This window comes from Gorilla gorilla, chromosome X, assembly GCF_029281585.2.
Source record: "Gorilla gorilla gorilla isolate KB3781 chromosome X, NHGRI_mGorGor1-v2.1_pri, whole genome shotgun sequence".
In the NCBI taxonomy this organism is placed as follows: Eukaryota; Metazoa; Chordata; class Mammalia; order Primates; family Hominidae; genus Gorilla; species Gorilla gorilla.
In genome coordinates, this window is record NC_073247.2 from 156,479,240 (window position 1) to 156,490,707 (window position 11,468).

The window sequence follows — 11,468 nt, forward strand, 5'->3', positions numbered from 1 at the left end:
GGCTCATGCCTGTAATCCCAGCACTTTGGGAGGCTGAGGCGGGCGGATCACTTGAGGTCAGGAGTTCCAGACCAGCCTGGCCAACATGGTGAAACCCCGTGTCTACTAAAAATACAAAAAATTAGCCAGGCGTGTGGCAGGCACCTGTAATCCCAGCTACTCGGGAGGCTGAGGCACAAGAATCGCTTGAGGCAGAGGTTGCAGTGAGCTGAGATCATGCCACCGCACTCCAGCCTGGATGATAGAGTGAGACTCAGTCTCAAAAAAAAAGAAAGAAAGAAAGAAAGAAAGAAATAGAAAGAATGGATAAGACCTAATATTCAACAGCACAAGAAGGTGGCTAGAGTCAATAATAACTTAACTGTACATTTTGAAATAACTTTAAGAGTATAATTGGATGGTTTGTACCTCAAATGATAAATGCTTGAGGGAATGGGTACCTCATTACCCAAGATATGCTTATTTCACACTGCATGCCTGTATCAAAACATCTCATGCATCCCATAAACATATATACCTCCTATGTACCCACAAAAATTAAAAAAATAAACTTCTGAACAGCAAAGAAAACAATAAACAAAGAGATGATGCAATGATATGAGAAAATATTTGCAAACTACCCATCTGAGAAGAGATTAGTAACCAGAATGTATAAGGAGCTCAAACAACTCTACAGGAAAAAGTCAAATAATCCAATCAAAAAATAGGTAAATGATTTGAATATACATTTCTCAACAGAAGACATACAAATAGCAAGCAGGCATCTGAAAAGGTGCTCGACATCACTGGTCATAAGCAAAATGCAAATCAAAACTACAATGAGATACCATCTCACCCCAGTTAAAATGGCTTATGTTCAAAAAACAGGTAATAACAAATGCTGACATGGACCTGGAGAAAAAGAAATCCTCAATACACCTTTGCTGGGAATGTAAATTAGTAAACCACTATGGAGAACAGTGTTGAGGTTCCTTAAACAACTACAAATAGTGGTACCATACCATCCAGAAATCGCATTGCTAGGTATATACCCAAAGGAAAGGAAATCAGTATATTTAAGAGATATCTGCACTCTTAGTTTTGTTGCTCCACTGTTCACAATGTCTAAGATTTGGAGGCAACCTAAGTGTCCATCAACAGATGAATAGATTTTTTAAAAATGTGATACTTATTCGGTCATCTTGCCAGCCACTTGTACACAATGTTGTACTACTCAGCCACAAAAAAGAATGAGATCCAGTCATTTGCAACAACATGGATGGAACTGGAGACCATGTTAAGTGAAATAAGCCAGGCACAGAAAGACAAACATTGCATGTTCTTACTTATTTGTGGTATCTAAAAATCAAAATAATTGAATTCATGGAGATAGGGAGTAGAAGGATGTTACCAGAGACTGGAAAGGGTCGTGGTGGGCTGGTGGGGAGCTGGGGATGGTTAACGGGTACAAAAAAATAGTTAGAAGTAGGCTGGGTGCAGTGGCTCATGCCTGTAATCCTAGCACTTTGGGAGTCCAAGGCGGGTGGATCACCTGAGATCAGGAGTTCCAGACCAGCCTGGCCAACATGGCGAAACCTCGTCTCTACTAAAAATACAAAAAAAAAAAAAAAAAATTAGCCAGGCATGGTGGCATGCGCCTGTAATCCCAGACACTCGGGAGGCTGAGGCAGGAGAATCACTTGAACCTGGGAGGCAGAAGTTGCGGTGAGCTGAGATAGTGCCATTGCACTCCAGCCTGAGTGACAAGAGTGAAACTCCGTCTCAAAAAAAAAAAGTAATGAATAAGACCCACTATTCAATAGCAAAATAGGTTTACTATAGTAAATAATAACTGTACATTTAAAAACAACTAAAAATGTGTAATTAGATTGTATGTAACACAAAGTTTAAATGCCTGAGGGGATGGACACCACATTCTCCATGATGCGATTATTATGCATTTTATGCCTGTATCAAAACACCTCATGTACCCCATAAATGTATACACCTAGGTACCCACAAAAATTACAAACTGTAATTTTTATTTTTGAGATGGAGTCCCGCTCTGTTGCCCAGCCTGGAGTGCAGTGGCAAGACCACTCGGCTCACTGCAACCTCCACCTCCTGGGTTCAAGTGATTCTCCTGCCTCAGCCTCCCAAGTAGCTGGGAGTACAGGTACACACCACCATGCCCGGCTAATTTTTGTATTTTTAGGAGGGACAGGGTTTCACCATGTTGGCCAGGCTGGTCTCAAACTCCTGACCTCAGGTGATCCACCCACCTCAGCCTTCCAAAGTGCTGGGATTACAGATATGAGCCACCATGCCCAGCCTAAAAACTGTAATTTTTAAAAAATAAAAATTATACAAATAATTTATTTTTAAAAATTAATTAGAATATTTCTCTCTTGAAATTCTCCCTCTTGATGCTCAATTTTCTAACCTATGACTTGTTTCAAAATAACACAGATGGAGGAGGGAAAGAGGGAGGCACAGATTTGATAAAAGGCCTTGAGTTGATATTTACTGAAGCTGGGAGACAGTAAATCATATCATACTATTATATCTACATTTATATGTTTGAGATGTTTCATAACAAAAATTTTTTAAAAGAAATGGGGAAAAAACATATAAACATATAAGCTTACCTCTAAATATATGCAGCTCCTGTGAGCAGAATATAAAATTTCATTAGAAGACAGTAAAGAATGCCAAATTTAATGAAAAGTGATACCAACTTCATATATTGGAAGGCTCAGTATTTTAAAAATGTTGCTCCTTTCTAAAATAGTCCTTAATTTTAATTAAGTCTAATCAGAATTCTAACTAAAATTTTAATGGAATTTTACTAATCTAAATTTTATATTGAATTTAAAAAGGAAAAAGTATAACCATGGCATTTGTGAAAAAAAAGTGGAAGGATTTGCTCTATTAATATTTAGTTTAAAAGTATAGTAATTAAGATAGTGTGGTGTTCATGAAGAAAGAGACACATTGACTGATGGAATTAAATAAAAAGCCCCAGAAAGAGAACAAGGCATATATAGAATTCTGATATGAAAGATAAAATATTGTAGATTGGTGGGGAAGGAAGGAGATATTCCATTTATGGATATGGGATAACTGACTATTCATATTAGAAAAAGTGAAATTGGATCTCTATTTGTATCTTACACAAAAGTAAATTCAAAATGGATAAAGAGTGTAAATTAGAAAAGGTAAAAGTTCGATAATTTTACAGCAAAATATAGGAAAATATCTACATGAAATATATTTCCCCTTTGTTTTTATTTGACAGGTAATAACTGTACATATTGATGGGGCACAGTGTGATATTTTGATACATGCACACAATGTGTAATGATCAAATCAGGGCAATGAGCATATACATCACCTCAAATACTTATTATTTCTCTACGATAGAAACATTCAAAATCCACTGTTCTAGATATTTGAAAATATACAACAAATTGTTGATTTATAGTCACCCTATGGTGCTATGGAAACTAGAATTCATTTTTCCTTTTCCTATCTAGGTATAATTTAAAGCAGATGGTTATTAACACAAACATTACGAAAGGGAAGGGGGATGTGATAAGAGATAGGTAAATGAAGTGCCTAAAAATTAAACATTCATGTTAAACTATTCCTTCAAATGCAATAAAATGTACATTAACCTATGTGTGATATATTATATATAAAATAAATGCTAATAAAGGGAGCAGGGAACATTGTAGTGAGAAGGTAAAGAGAGCTGATATTTTTTCACCACTGAATAAGGCAGACGCTTTTAATTTGAGTCAGATTTTTTTAAGCAACTCCTTTCAGCTGTCTCCTTAACTTCCACCAAGGATATATATATATATATATCCCTAAATACATTTCCCTAAATATATTTTTGCAATAAACAGCTTGTATTTATAACATATATATAATTTTACAAATCATCATATATATGTATATATATATATATATACACACACACGATTTTACAAACCACCTCTGAACTGACCACAAAGTTTAAGATAGGGAGACTTGGAGAAACCGGAAATATTTTGGTTTGAGAGAAGAGGGAGAGCTGCCCTGCCCTGCCCTGCCCTCCCCTCCCTCCTGCCCGCCGGCCGCGCCCTGCCTTTCTTTCTTTCCCTTCCTCCCTTCCTTCCTGCCTTCCTTCCTTCCTTTCTTTCTTTTTTCCTTCCCTCCTTCCTTTCTTTTTCCCTTCATTCTTGCATTTTGCTCACCCATGTTTTACAGCAGAAAGGGTTTATGGTAACCAAAGGTACAGTATACATTTTGCTATTCATTTGAACAAAGGGAACAGATGAATGAGGGTGATTATGTACATATCAATTATAAATCCTTTTGGTCATCCACAAGAGAAACCCTAACATAATGCCTTAAATAATAAAGACACTAAAGTATCTCACTTCATAAGTCTGGAGCTCCATGGTTCCAAGTTGAGTTTAGTGGTTATATTAGGCTGCTGTGTCAGCTTCTCAAATCTCTCAGCTTTGGCTTTTCCTTCAGGATTGCAAGACAGATTACACTGCTTCTAATCCGATATTTTTACTGCAAAGTATCAAAAGAAATATTAATTGACTTTGCACATATTGCCCAAGTGCCAACTATGAGTCAGGGATGTGCCACATTCTATAATACTAGAAGTAGACCCACACAAGGAAGAATAACTTCACCCCTAAATCCCAATACTGTTCCTATTGAGTAACACTGGCTTGGACCAATCAGAGTTCATCCTCTATGGCTGGGCACGTGGCACTTGACCAAACTTGTGATTCTGTTAGGAAGGAAGAAGAGGGATGGCTAGCGAGTAGATAAATATCGGTGACTGCAACAGGCAGGACCAACTCTTTTTGAGCAATTCAAATGTGTCAAATACTCTGCTCAGCAGTTCATGTACATTATATCATTTTACTGTCAAGTAAGCCTTCAAGAAAGTTTATTATTGTCCGCACTTTACAGGTGAGAAGACTGAGCCTCAATTTGAGAAAAGTAAGGCATTTCCCTAAGCTCCTTTAGCTAACAAGTAGCATCATCCAAGTTCATGCTCGGTGTTCATAGAACTTCACCTTTTTATCAAAACAACAACAAAACTTGATTTCTATAATCATGAAGTATACACAGAGCGATAAACATCTCTGACTTTGCTTCTTCAAGTTGATAAGCGACTCACATAGAAAAATGTTCTTCATGGAATCTAGTCCTTCATTGATTCTCTCATGAATGATGATTCTTAACTTGCTCAGACCATCCCTATACTACTTATATAACTGGCTTTAGAATGAATTCCCACAGCTTGCACTGCTTGACATAAACCTAATGTTAAATATTTAGTATAACAAGGGTTCTTTTAACACTGATATTTGAAAAAGTTTATATACTTTTTCTAAGCCTCAGAATACAAAATATGTTGTAATATCATACATATTGGTAAATCATATTTTCAATTTGTCCTCAATTTCAAGTAAATCCTCAGCCAAATAAACTAGAAAGCTAATACATCACTTTAATTACAATAAATGGAAGTTGCCCTAAATATATTTCTGCAATAAATAGCTTCTGTTATTAATTTTTGAAAGATTAATTTAAGGGGAGATTATTCTCAATAAAATTGGGGATCCTTGGCTGTGAACTGCTATTCCTCATCTATGTATATTATATACCATTTTTATTCCTCCACCATGGAAAAACTAATTTCCAATTTTAAGGCATTTGAACACATACATTTATTAAGAAACTATCAATATTGTAAATTATATTCTTCATGGTGCCTCACTGGCTAAATTTAAGATGGCAAATTTCTGTAGCGTAGATATAATAAACAAGGCTTAGTTTAGAAAAAAACTACTGCTTTTCTAGAATTACAATCATATGCTCTACTATTAAAATTAGAAGAAACTTAGTTTTTCCATTGGCATAAAATTGTTTCCCCATTGGGAACATTTCATACATAGTGATAATTAATTATGGTAGATGTCTTGATTAGTGAATAGAGCATGAGCTTCAAAACCAGGATGATTTGACTTTCAGTTCCAGCTTTGCTTTTCTAGCTATGCGGCTTTGGGCAAGTTATTTAACATATCTAGGCTTCAGTACCTTCTTCAAAATAGAGGTACTATTCAACTATGAGATAATATTCACATCATGTGCATTTTGTAAATTCTAATCATTAATAATAATTAAGTTTTGGCCATTTTGTGAAGCAACAAAGACTGAGAGGTTGTGGCTGCATTGCCAACCTGGAGCAGTAGTAGCCTTCTGCACATAGAACCTGGGAGTAGGAGACTCAGAATCAAATCTCTTCTCCTTCCCCCATCCTAGCTCTGGCTTTGGGAGAAACCTTACAAACACAATGGCTAGCAATGTTACCAACAAGACAGATCCTTATTCCATAAATTCCTGTGTGTTTATTGAGAATCTCAGAACTCTTGAGGTCAAGAAGTCTGAAGTGGAGGCAATCTTTTTGTAGTATGACAAAAGTGTGGGTTGCTCTGTTCGTAAGGGCTTTGCCTTTGTTCAATATGCTAATGAGAGATACCCGGGCTGCTGTGGCAGGGGACAATGGCAGAATGATTGCTGGCCAGGCTTTAATATTAATCTGGCTGCAGAGCCAAAAACAAAGTGAGGAAAAGCAGGTGTAAAATGATCTGCAGCAGAGATGTATGGCTCCTCTTTTGACATGGACTATGACTTTCAATGGGATTATGATGACAGGATGTACAGTTACCTAGCACGTGTTCCGCCTCCTCCTCCCATTGCTCAGGCCGTTTGTCCTCAAAAGGCCAGAGTGCATTAGAAAACACCTCACAAAGGGGTGAAAGTGGCTTTAATTCTGTGTGGACAAGGGGATCTCCCAAGTCTGGAAAGTTGAACGGAGGTGACGTTTAGGCTGTGAAGAAGGAATTGACCCAGATAAAACAAAATGCGTATTCTCTATTGAAAAACATGAAAAAAAAATTGAAAAGGAACAGAGCAAACCAGCAGTAGAGATGAAGAATGATAAGTCAGAAGAGGAGCAGAGCAGCAGATCATTGAAGCAGGATAAGACTAATGTGAAGTCCTGGAGTCTGAGGGGGATGCAGATGACTCCGTTGAGGGGGACCTGTTGGATGATGATGATAATGAAGATGGGGGATGACCAGCTAGAGTTAATCAAGGATGATGAACAAGAGGCTGAGGAAGGAGAAGATGATGGAGAAGATGACAAAGACAACGCCAATGGCGAGGATGACTCTGAAGCATATTGTGGGGTTTAGAAATATTATCCAATTATTTCTTTACCTAGGTGCTTGTAAGATCAGCTCTTTCACCAGATTCTCTCCCCTAGTACCTTCAGAGCATGCCCACTGCTCTCACCATCCTTGCCCTTCCCATTAATTCACATTGCCCTGTGCCTAGTCCCATTTCACTTCCTTTGATGCTCTTTGTAGTTTTGTAGTCTTACCTTGTAATTTATGCTTTTAATTTTTAATCCTATTTTTAAATTTTAAAAATAGGATTTTAAATTTTAATCCTATTTATGACTTAACAATAAAAAGAATGTATGGTTATTATCAACTGTCTCCAAAATAATCTCTTGTTATGCATTGAGTACGGTTCTTTTCATTCATACATAAATTCAGTAGTTGCTTCCCTAACTGCAGAGTCAATCTCATTTATTTGAGTAGCACCGGAAACCGTCCTTGAGTTAAAAGTATATATGTTATATTCTCACATAAGTTTGCTGTGTGAGGCAGTTCAACACAAATGTAACAATGTGTTTTTGTGAATGAGAGTTGGCATGTCAAATGTGTTTTTTTAGAAAAGTAATCAGCGTTACTGTTTTAAGATTTGTTCTGTAAAGTTGATACTGTGGGATATTTTTGTGAATAGCCCGATATTTGGGACCTTTTTTCCTCAAAATAAACAGGTCCTTATTAAACCAGGAATTTGGAGAAAAAATTAATATCATAATCATATAGTCATTCAGAGTCCAGAACTCTTTATCCATGTGCCTTGGTGGAATGCATGATCTCAATCAATCCAAATCAGATCACTGCTGGAACCAGTAGTCAACTATTCAGCAAAATGTCGGGATGGTGTGGTAGAGATAGATTTTAAACCATAAGTAGAACCCATAAGATTTAATGATTGACTTGAGATGAGTGTGGAAAAATAAATAGTCCAGAACCATACCTGAGTAACTCTAGTTTAAGTTATTCAGTAAATGGGGGTACCATTGATAAGAAAATGAATTCTCAAGAAGAAGCAGGTTTGGGGAGACAGAGAGAGAGAGAAAGAGAGAGAGAGAGACTTTTGAAATTGAAATTTTTAGTTTTCACTTTGGGGTATCCTTGGGACATTCAAAAACTGACAGCTAGATGGCAGCTTACTAAATGGCCGGGAAGTCAATGGAGAAGTTTCAGATAGGTCTAGAAAAATAGACATTACTAGTATAGTTGAAATAACTGGAACTACTAGTGTGAGTGAAATGAATCTAGAATTGTAATTTTAAGATTGCAGTTTTATTCAGAAAATTAAAGGGTGTAAAGGGTAGGAAGAGAAACAAGAAAAGAAAATATATCTAGACCTGTTTATCCGACTGTTCACTAAATAGCCACATGCACTTTTTATCTTTATAATGCATTACTCATAGCATTCTGAAAGAATCAGTGTATATGCTATTACTTCTACCTAATATGCCCTTTCTACTTTCCCAGCTACTCCCTATTGTTATCTTTTAGCTAACTCCTTTTCATTTCTAGGATTCCATTTAATATCGACGAACCCAAAAACCTAACCTGTAAACTCCATTTAATTTCAACTAACCTGGAATGCTCTATGTACATTTGTATCACAGTAGTTGTTATGGACTGAATTATGTCTCCTTCCTTCAAATTTGTATGTTGAAGTTTTAATCCCTAGTCTCTCAGAATGTGACTGTATTTGGATATAGAAATTTAAAGAAACAATTGACATTAGATGAAGTCACTAGGATGGGCCCTAATCCAGTATGACTTGTATTCTTATGAGGAGTCTGTGACACATAGACACACACAGAGGAAAGACCATGTGAAGACAAAGGAAGAAGATAAGCCGGCCATCAACAAGCCAAGAAAAGAAGTCTCAGGAGAAACCAAACCTGCTGACACCTTGATCTTGGATTTCTAGCTTCCAGAACTGTGAGAAAATAAATTTCAGTTTAATCTACTCAGTCTGTGATACTCTTGTAATGGCAGTTCAAGTAAACTAATACAGCACTTTAACACATATACTGAAAGAACTGAAATCAGAACTTTGAAGAGATATCTGAACTCTCACGTTCATTATAGCCTTACTCACAATAGACAAGGTATGGAAACAGGTGAAGTTTCCGTTGACAGATGAAGATTTTAAAATGTGGTATATATGTACAATGGGATATTATTCAGCCTTGAAAAAGAAAGAAATTCCATCATATGCAATAACATGTATCAACCTAAAGGACATTATGTTAAGTGAAATAATCTGGTCACAGAAGGACAAATACTGCATGATTCCACTTACAGAATGTATCTAAAATAGTCAAAATCATGGAAACAGAGAATACAATTGTGGTTTCCAGGGGTGGGAGGTGGTATAGGGGAAATGGAAAGTTGTTTTTCCATTGGTAGAAAGATTCTATTATGCTAGATGAATAAATTCTAGAGATCTGCTGTACAATGTAGCACCTATAGTTAACAAAATAGTACTGTGCACTTCAAAATTTAAGAGGATAGATTTTGTGTTAAGTGTTAGTACTGCAAAAACAAACAAAAAGTAACAGAAAGGGACACAAAGGAAATTTGGTAGGTGTTAGATATGTCTATTATCTTGATTGTGATGATAGTATTAAAGGTATTTGCATGTGCACAAACTCCTCAAATTGTACTCATTGAATATGCGCAGTTATTTGTATATCAATTAGATTTCAACAAAGCTGGTAAAAAATAAGAGTTGACTAACAAAACCAAATAGCACAAAAATGTCAAAATAGAAATTTAAAAATGTATATTTTATAGAGGCAATTGGGACACGTTCAAATATGACTGAGCAAAGAGTAGACCCAGGCAACATGAGGCAGAGAAAAAAAATGCTTTTGTAATAAATCTATAAGACAACCTGACACAAAATTGATGCCCATAGGCTTATGAATGTTGTGGTGTACTTAGAGGTTCTTCTTGTGGATAATAGGCAAACTGTTGTAGCTCTATGCTATAGCAGATCTTTGGATTTACAAGGTATATATTTTTGTATCAATGATATAATTTTACCTTTGCACCAGGCACGGTGGCTCGCACCTGTAATCCCAGCATTTTGAGAGGCTGAGGTGGGTGGATTGCTTGAGGCCAGGAGTTCAAGACCAGCCTGGACAACATGGCGAAACCACACCTCTTCTACAAATACAAAAATTAGCCAGACATGGTGGTGCATGCCTGTAATCCCAGCTACTCAGGAGGCTGAGTCAGGAGGATCACTTGAACTTGGGAGGTGGGGGTTGCAGTGAGTTGAGATTGTGCCATTGCACTCCAGCCTGGGAGACAGGGCGAGACTCCATCTCAAAAAAAAATAGTAATAATGATAAAAAACTTAGGTCTGAAATTTCGTGTATATTGGTCATAGCATGAAATATGTCTCCCACTATTACTGTGTGGGAGTTTAAATCTCTTTGAAAGTCTCTCAGAACTTGCTTTATGAATCTGTGTGTTCCATAAATATATATGCACCCAACACATATCCATAAAGCGAGGTCTGTAAGAACCTGCTTTAAGAATATGTGTTGGGTACATACATATTTAGAATGGTTAGGTCTTCGTCTCGAATTAAACCTTTTACTACTAAGTAATGACACTCTTTGTCTTTTTTGGCTTTTTTTTTTTTTTGGTTTAGCACCTGTTTTGTCTGAAATTAGGACTGCAACCCCTACTTTTTTTCTGTTTTCATTTGCTTGGTAGATTTTTCTCAAACCCAAATCAGCTTCTTTCAATAACACATTCTGCAAGGAGAGCTAGTATTCTGGTTACTATTCCCTGGCTATCAGAATCTTAATTGAAAAGAAAGGCAGGGTCTATTTACTCCAGGAAATTATATGTTACTAATTGAAGGAATTCTGAAATATAGATGATTAAATTATTTATTTTAAATGACTCTACTAAAATTCTGCAAAGAGAAGGTCCAGTTTACTATACATACTTATATCCAATGCACAACAGTCTAAGACACATACTATTTTAAGAATTTTATTTGCCAATGGGAGAATAAAGGTAAATAAGATATCATCTCTGTACTCCAGAGCAATGGACACCAGTGGATAATACAAATACATCAGGCAAATATGTCTTATTTTGTAATTCATTTAGTCAACAAATATTTACAGAGCGCACCAAAGTTAAACTTGAGTGACACTGCTACTACACTACCTCTAGAGATTATAGTCAGCTTACCCGTCACCCTTACTGATACCACATGAAGCA

At 36.5% G+C, this 11,468-nt stretch overlaps 1 pseudogene; it reads left to right on the forward strand.

Moving 5' to 3' along the window:
• The first annotated feature begins 6,346 nt into the window (after nucleotides 1–6,346).
• Nucleotides 6,347–7,253, forward strand: LOC101143873 (heterogeneous nuclear ribonucleoproteins C1/C2-like; annotated as a pseudogene).
• The last annotated feature ends 4,215 nt before the right edge of the window (nucleotides 7,254–11,468 follow it).